Below are 9328 nucleotides of genomic sequence, written 5' to 3' on the forward strand. Positions count from 1 at the left end.
ATGTTAACTGTGGGTGTGACACATACGGTCTTCATTTGTTGAGGTACATTCCCTCTATGCCTACTGTATTGAGAGTTTTTATCATACATGTGTGTTCAATTTTGTCAGTTACTTTTTCTCCATCTATTGAGATGATCATATGATATTTATCCTTTATTTTATTAAAGTGGTGTATCACATTGATTGATTTGCTGATGTTGAACCATCCTTGCATCCCTGGAATAAATCCCAGTTGATCATGGTGTCTGACCCTTTTAATGTATTGTTGAATTCTATTTGCTATGTCTTACTGAGAATTTTTCCATCTACGTTCATCAGGGATATTGATCTGTAATTTCTTGTTCTGTTGTGTCTTCATCTGGTTTTAGTATGAGGGTAATGCTGGCCTCATAATAGTTTGGAAGTGTTCCCTCCTCTTCAATTTTTCGGAATAGTTTGAGAAGGATAAGAATTAAATATTCTTTGAATGTTTGGTAGAATTCACCAGTGAAGCCATCCTGCTGGGCCTTTTTAATTTTTCTTTTTTGGAAATTTTTTGATTACTGATTCAATCTCATTACTAGTAATCAGTCTACTCAGATTTTCTGTTTCTTCATGGTTCAGCTTGGAAGATTGTGTGTTTCTGGGAATTTATGTATTCCTTATAGGTTGTCAAATTTGGGTGTGCATATTGTTCATAGTTGTCTCTTATAATCCTATGTATTTCTACCATATTGGTTATAACTTTTCCTTTTTCATTTCTGATTTTATTTATTTGGGCCCTCTTTTTTTAATGAGTCTGGCTAAAGGTTTGTCAAATTTGTTTATCTTTTCAAAGAATCAGCTCTCAGTTTCACTGATCTTTTTATTTTTTTTTAAGTCTCTATTTCATTTCTTTTCACTCTGATTTTTACCCTTTCCTTCCTTCTACTAACTTTGGGCTTCATTTGTTCTTCTTTTTCTAGTTCCTTTCAGTGTGAAGTTAGATTGTTTATTTGAGATTTGTCTTGTTTCTTGAGGAAGGCCTGTATCACTACCAACTTCCCTCTTAGAACTGTCTTCATTGCATTTCACAGATTTTGGAATGTTGTTTCCATTTTCATTTGTCTGGAATATTTTTTTTATTTCTCCTTTGATTTTTTTCATTGACCCATTGGTTGTTTAGTAGCATGTTGTTTAATCTTTACATGTTTGCATCTTTTTCAGTTGTTGTCTTATAATTGATTTCTAGTTTCATACCATTGTAGTCAGAAAAGATGCTTAATATGGTTTCAATCTTCTTAAATTTTTTAAGACTTGTTTATGGCCTAACATGTGATCTATGTTGGAGAATGTTCTGTGTACACTTGCAAAGAATGCTTCTTCCCCTGCTTTTGATAGAATATTCTGTAAATATTTACTAAGCCCATCTGGTCTAATGTGTCATTTAAGGCTTAATGTTTCCTTATTGACTTTCTGTCCGGATGCTCTACCTACTGATGTAAGTGGGGTATTAGAGTCCCCTACTATTATTGTATTGCAATCAATTTCTCCCTTTCTGTCTGTTAATAATTGTTTCATATATTTAGGTGCTCTTCTGTTGAGTGCATAAATATTTACTAGTATTATATCCTTTTGTTGTATTGATCCCCTTATCATTATGGTAATGCTCTTCTTTGTGTCTTGTTAGTCTTTGTTTTAAAGTTTATTTTGTCTGATGTAAGTATTACTACACCAGCTTTCTTTTCATTTCCATTTGCATGGAATATCTTTTTCCATCCCTTCATTTTCTGTCTGTAGGGTCTTTAGATTTGAAATGAGTCTCTTGTACAATGGGTCTTACCTTTTATCCATTCAGGCACCCTATGTGTTTTGATTAGAAAATTTAATCCTTTTACATTTAAAGTAATTATTGATAGGTTTTGCCCTTTTGTTGATTGTTTTCTGGTTGTTTTTGTAGTTCTTCTCTGCTCCTTTCTTCTTCTCTTTTTCTCTTTCCTTGTGGTTTAATGACACTTTTTAGTGTCATGTTTAGATTCCTTTCTCATTATTTTTTGTGTATCTATTATAGGTTTTTGGTTTGTGGTTACCATTAGGTTCATATATAATAACCTATATATTAACTAATATATATTTTAGGTTGATAGTCACTTAAGTTTGGCCACATTCTGAAAGCATTACATTTTTATTTCCCCTTCATGTTTTATGTTTTTATGTTTTAAACACACATTTTGCATCTTTTTATTTTGTTTATTTTGTTCCCTTGCCTAGTTACTGCAGTTATAATTGATTTTACTACTTTTATCTTTTAACCTTCATCCTACCTTTATAAGTCATTGATCCACTACTTTCACTATATATTTGCCTTTATCAGTGAGATTTTTTTTTTCTTTCATGCATTTTCTTACTTCTACTTATGGCTTTTTCTTTCTGAAAGCTTAAATTCCCTTTAATGTTTTTTCGTAAGGCCAGTTTCGGGGTGATGGACTCTCTTAGCTTTGGCTTGTCTGGGAAACTCTTTCTCTTTCAATTCCGAATGATAATCTTGCCAGACAGAGTATTCTTGGTTGGAAGTTTTTTGTTTTGTTTTTCCTTTCAGCAATTTGAACATACTGTGTGACACCCTTCTGGCCTGCGAAATTTCTGCAGAAAAATCAGCTGACAGTCTTATGGGTCTTCCCTGATATATAACCAGTTGTTTTTCTCTTGCTGTTTTTAAGAGTCTCTCTTTATCTTTAACTTTTAACATTTCAATGATGATGTGCCTTGGTGTGGACCACTTTGGGTTCATCTTGTTTGGGACTCTCTTTGTTTACTGGACCCGGATTTCTGTTTTTTATTTGTTTGTTTGTTTGTTTGTTTCCCTCAAGTTAAGGGAGGTTTTCAACCATTATTTATGCAAATAAGTGTTCAGCCCCTTTCTCTCCTCGTCCTTCTCTTTCTTCCTCCTCTTCTTCTTCTTCTTCTGGGACCCCATACTACAAATTTAGTACGCTTGAAATTACCCTACGTATCCCTTACACTATCCTCATTTTCAAAATTCTATTTTCTTTTTGCTGTTCTGTTTGGGTGATTTCCATTACCCTATCTTACAGGGGTAGTAAAGGAATCTTACAGGATTCATACTTCTGTATCATCTAGTCTGCCGTTGATTCCCTCTAGTGTATTTTTCAGCTCAGTTATTGTGTTCTTCAGCTCTGAGAGTTCTGTTTCATACTTTTGTATATTTTCTGTCTCTTTGTTCAAGTTCTCTATGTATTCATCCACTCTTGTCTCAAGTTTGGTGAGCATTTTTATGACCATTACTTTGTATCAGATAAATCACTTATCTCTAATCCATTAAGGCTTTTTATTTTCTCAATTTTTACCTTATTCCTTCATTTGGAATATATTTCTCTGTTTCCTCATTTTGCTTGACTCTCTATGTTTGTTTCTGTGTATTATGGGAAACAGCTATCTCTGCCTGTCTTGTGCAGATGAACCTCATTGCTTGACCTTGCCCTTGTACTTGGTTGTCTCTTGAGCTATCTCTCCAATTGTTTCAGACCCATAGCATCCAGAAGTGCGGTCCCTCCTGGGAGCCTGAGCTTTGTGTTCAAGGGGTATCCCCTATGTGGGCTGCACATACCCACTGGCTCTGTTGGGGCTGTATGAGTGGCTCGGGAGGGCAGGTCTGTGTCTAGCAGTGACACATGAGCAGCACAGGAGGGCAGGGCTGCTCACCGGCCACTCTGGCAGTGCTATACAAGTGGGTTGGGACAAGGCTGTTCACCCACTGCTAAGTGGTTAGAGTGAGGGTAGAAAAATGGTGGTTAGAGTGAGGGTAGAAAAATGGTGCCTGCCAGCACTGGTGCAAGCAGAGGGAGACTATAAAAATCGTGTCTGCTAGCATTCCATCCCCAGAGAGTCCCAACAGACTTCTGCCCCTCTGGCAGAGGCTTTAAGTTTAACAAATGAATCTTTCATCTATGGTCTAGGCTCTTTTCAAACCGCTGCTTTTTGCAGTGGGTCCCAGGGTGAGTGAGCCCCTGCACAAGCTTTTTAAGAGTGGAGTCATCATCCCTGATAGCCCTACATTCCCCCTGGATGTAATTCCCATTGGTTTTCAAAGCCAGACATTTTGGGAGCTTGCCTCTCTGGTGCAGAACTTGAGGGCTGGGGTGCCTGGCATGAAGTACAAACTCCTTGCTCCTCAGGGAGAAGCTCTGTTTATATATACTTTTGTTTGTTTATTTTTTTGAGGTCCCTCCTAATGGTGGGCCCCTGTGCATGGGTAAGGTGTTTGGTGAGAGCTGTCTCTGTCTCTCCTACCCATCTCAGTGTGGTCCTTTTTATCCTTTGTGGTAGAGCAAGTGCTCAACTAGTTCTCAGGTTCTTTTCAGAAGGAATTAGTCCTTCTTGAGCTGCATATTTGTTATGCCCATGGAAGGAGGTGAGATCAGGATCTTCCTATACCATCATCTTGAATCACCTCCTCTCTGATTCTTCTGACATGTTACGCATTCTAATCATTATTTGTCTTATTTATTTATTTCTGTCCATCTCCTTCCACTATAAGCTCTCTGATGGTAGGAATTTTGGTCTGTTTTGGGCACCTGAGTGGCTCAGTCAGTTAAGCATCTGCTTCGGTTCAGGTCATGGTCTCAGGGTCCTGGGATGGAGCCCCATATCAGTCCCCCTGCTCAGCAGGGAGTCTGCTTCTCCCTCTCTCTCTGTCCCTACCACCTGCTCTCTCTCCCTCGCTCTCTCTCATATAAATAAATAAATTTTTTTAAAAAGAATTTTCTTCTGTTTTGCTCACTGCTGTACATCCAGATCTTAGAACAGTGCTTGGCACATGATAATCCACAGTAAACACTTGTTAAAGGTACAAATAAGCCCATTAGAGTGATAAAAGAACCTCCAGGATATGACCACACGATGAAATATGGTGGCTAACCTGCCACGCATAAGATAGTGAGAACCCAAGATACTCTGAAGAGTGAGGAAAAAGAAAATAAAGGCCGGGTATAGAGAAAAGAGTCTAGCATGGTTGAGGGTAGCTGAGAGGAGCCAGAGAGAAAGTTCTTCCCTTGGGGTGGGCCCAAAAGATTGGGGAAATCAGAAATATTTAAGGGAACTTTTAAACTAGGTTGCTGTGGGATATACAACATAAATTCCAATCCTCCAGCTTCTCCACAAAATGTTTGTACCAATTCTTTGCTTGGTGGTGCCAAGCATCACCTGGGTGGGGGGATTCTGACTGGCGAAACGGAAGAGGATTGACTTCTGCATCCCAGCTGGCTGAGAATCAACATGCTCAGCTGTGGAAGTCAAAGGCCAAGAGCACAGCTGATATCTGAATTGCACATGCAGGCTTTGACCTTGCTGTATATTTCCTTGGCTTGCCTTCTATTGAATAGAATGGTGATCTTAACAAGGACCAGGGTTTTTAATTAATCAGACACTGTTCACTGGGGCTCTGGTCCAAATCATCTTAGGGAAGCTTCTTTCCTACACATTCTTCAATTCATACTTATAATTATTATCAATAACCACCACATACATGCAGCACAGCCTGAAAAGACATGATCTCTGAGCTAAACAGCTTAGTTTGTATTTTAATCATGCAGTCCTAGGATTTTACTCCCCTATTTTTTCCAACAGGGTGAGCTTATTTCAAGCAGGTAGCCTTTTGAATTTGCCTCTCCATGAAATTTTGCTCAAGCCTGTTCTTCGGGAGTGCTGCAGGCAAAGAAATTTCTTTGAGGAACAAAAAAGGTGGTCAGAGCCACTGGAGAAGGGCCAGAAAATTAAAATATGAAGATAAGAATCATGTTATTTTGTATTGTCAATATAAAATCACCTTGAGGTAGTACAAACAATGATAGTCAGACCTATTCATGGGGAGAAAAAAGATATTTGTAGGCTAAAAAGCCATGTTCAAAAAAAATTACATTTTTTTTTTATCTACATCCTGTCTGGCTAACTGCTATCTGCCTTTATTCTAGTACCATTATATTTCATCAAGTATTAATAGTATGCCATAGGCTAAAAGAGCCATAAGGATCATTTTCCTTCTAGAATTTTTTGGAAGGTCTATTTACATGAAACCTCAGCTTGTGAGCAGCCCCTTTCTTACCTAGATTCACTGATTACTGAACCCTCCACTTTGAAATCGTGAATCTTTCAAGTCCTCTCTCCAAAAGTATTCCTCACTATCCAAATTTTCTACAGATAAAGAGACATACATAAACTTCCCCCAAATCTCTCAGACTTTCAAACTCAATTTTATTTAGTTGAATACCACATGGGCTAAAAACCACACAAAAATGCCATTGTTACACATGGGTGGACAAGAACAGAGATGGGCAATGATATCTACAAGGCAGGACTTAATAAAACTTCTTGAAACCAGATCAGCAAACCACTGTTGAGATATAAGATGCAATATGGGAAGAGCCTTCACTGGGTGCAGTGCTGATTCTCTGTGCCACACTCTATAACCATGTCCCATCACAAGCAATTAGATTTTTTTTTAAAGTCCTATGTTTTTGTTTTTTTTTTAAATACCTTTATTGCTGCAGGGATGGACAAATAGGCCAAAGATATAGAACAGGTAACCTAAAACAGACACATACCTACAAGGACACTTGATGTATAATAGAGGTGGCACTTCACGGCCATAGAGAAAGACAGTCATTGAATAAATGGTGCTAGGAGGGGCACCTGGGTGGCTCAGTCTGTTAAGCATCTGCCTTTGGCTCAGGTCGGGTCCTGGGATCCAGCCCCACTTTGGGCTCCCTGCTCAGCAGGGAGCCTGCTTCTCCTTCTGCCCCTCCCCCAGCTTGTGCTCTCTGGCTCTCTCTCTCTCTCTCAAATAAATAAAATCTTTTAAAAAAGAAAAAATAAATAAATGGTGCTGGAACACTTTGGTTGTCCATGTGGAAAATTTGAAATTGAACACCTACCTTACAACATACATAATAAATTCCCAATGGATTAATAATTCCTATGTGAAAGATAAAACATTACAACTTTCAGATGAGAATATTTTTATGACCTTACAGTTAGGGAGCAGAAAGATTTCTTATTCATAGCACAAGAATTACAAACCTTATAGGATGAGATTGATTGGTAAATTGGACTGTTAAGTTTATGAGTTTTATATTCATCAAATGACACCATAAAAAGGTGAAAAGGCAAGCCACAAACTGGGAATAAGTATCTGCAATAAGGTAACCAGCAAAGTATTAGTATCCTAAAAATACAAGGAACCTTATGAATGGTTGAGAACAGAAACAAACAGCACAATACTTAAAATGGGCAAAATATATGAACAAGTGCATTGCCTGAATATAGCCAACAAATATGACATAGTTAAAAAATATGAGAAAAATGCTCTTTGTTAGTTAATAGGAAACTGCTAATTTTAACAATGAGATACCACTTCATACCCACCGGATTGGAAAGTAACCAAAAAATGTAATACTGGGCGTTTAATGTAAAACAAGAGGAACTCTTACTCACTGCAAATAGTAGAAAACAATTTGGCATTACCTGGTATGGTTGAAGATGTACATGGCCTACGAATAAGTCATCAATTTCACTCCTAGGTAGAGATCCTAGAGAAACTTCTAAAAATAATAACACAAAATTGTATAATACTGTATAGTTTACAAAGGACAAGAATTGGTATATGTAGTCCACAAACGATTTTTAATCCATTTTTAGTAGGCATTATTAACTACTTTCCAGAGGTTTAATTATCATCCTAAGGTCACACAGTTGGTGAGTGACATTGACACTCCCCAGTAGAAATCCCCCTTTCCCCTGGCAACAGCCCCCACTTTTGTCTGGGCATCTACCCTTCCCTCTCTTATGGGGTCTAGATGAGGCTCCATCCAGATATGGTTGATCAAAACACCACAGGGTTTGGTTTAGGAATAACATGTGATCTAGGCCTGTCCAATCAGAATGAAACAAGCCTTCTAGGAAAGATTCTTGCCTTTCCATTCTGGTCTGCAGCCTAGAAGGAGATAACACCAGAGCTGCCATAAGCTGCCATTTGTAGTCTGAGAATGAAGCAGAGAAGCACGAGGTTGAATTGAGAGAGGGAAAGAAATTAAGTCTTGATGACATAATTTACACCTTGGAGGTACCTAAGGTCAGAACTAGCCCAGATATCTAGGTTACATAAGCAATAATCTCCCTTTATGTTTAAGCGATTTTGAGTTGCCCTTTTTGCAACTTCCAACCCAAAGATTTCTGGATGATACAAAGACAAAGCCAGAACTAGAGCCCGGGTGTCCCAATGTCCGCTGTTCTTTCCATAGCACTACCCAACAAGGTGTGGCTGGTGGGCTCCAAAACCAACATAAAAAATATAAACAGTATTTTGTTTTTACTATGACAAAAATTGGGTTGGGTTTTTTTCCCCCAACCTATGATAGAGAAAAAGATTTCTGCTCTTATATTTTTATGATCTTTATAGTTAGTTTGTGTTTTAGCCAATTCAAGGCTAACGGTTTCACGATTGAAGTAGTTTCTTTGTCAAAAATTCCCCTTCACATAGTCAAGGACAACATTCTGTAATTATAGAGAAATCCACCCAAACCACCAATTATGTTTAAAAATGATCAAAGTAAGGATATATGTTAAATTATCATCATGAAAGGGATTTAGACTATTTAATTAAACAACCCGAATGAAGGATGGTGACGCTGTAGGTAAAGTTAACCAACAATACGGAGTCCTAAACAACATTGCCTCTCCACACAGGAGAGTGGGAGACTGTCAGAGCTGTCACCAAGATGTTCTCGTCTTCTGACAGAGGCTGACTGCGCTCAGAGAGAGGATCCACCTTGCCAGCTGGAGTCAATGAACTGGAACTGAGGGGCTCTGAAAACCGTGCCCATAACTGCAAGATCACAATTCCCAAACTTAGTCTGACAAGTGTGAATGTGCCGATGAGGACATGGAACAGCATATTTGAAAGCAGGACTTCCCAGGAATCGCAGTATAGTGATCATCAACATAGACAATAAAAGCCATCCTCAGTCAGAACGGTTAGGTCAGGATATCAAAGAATGAGCATGAGATGTCAACACTGTTGCCAAAATTGCAAAGCATTCAGAGCTGGTCTTCAAAATCTCCCACTGCTTCTTAGCCTCCCTTCTTGAACCTCCGGCTTCCCTTCTCTCTCTCCCCTCAGCCCCCAGCAACCTGATTCCTTTGTCTGTGGATAAGCCCCACAATGGGGGACTCGGTTCGGACATACTCTGTGGGAAAGGGCTTAAAGCTGCAAAATTAAGCCAGTTTTTCTTTCTTTTTCCTTTCCTTTTCTTTTTCTTTCTTCCTTCCCTCCTTCCTTCCTTCCTTCCTTCCTTCC

Source organism: Callorhinus ursinus, unplaced genomic scaffold, assembly GCF_003265705.2.
Source record: "Callorhinus ursinus isolate GAN/ISIS: 27379988/994484 unplaced genomic scaffold, GSC_fseal_2.0 scaffold1, whole genome shotgun sequence".
Lineage (NCBI taxonomy): Eukaryota > Metazoa > Chordata > Mammalia > Carnivora > Otariidae > Callorhinus > Callorhinus ursinus.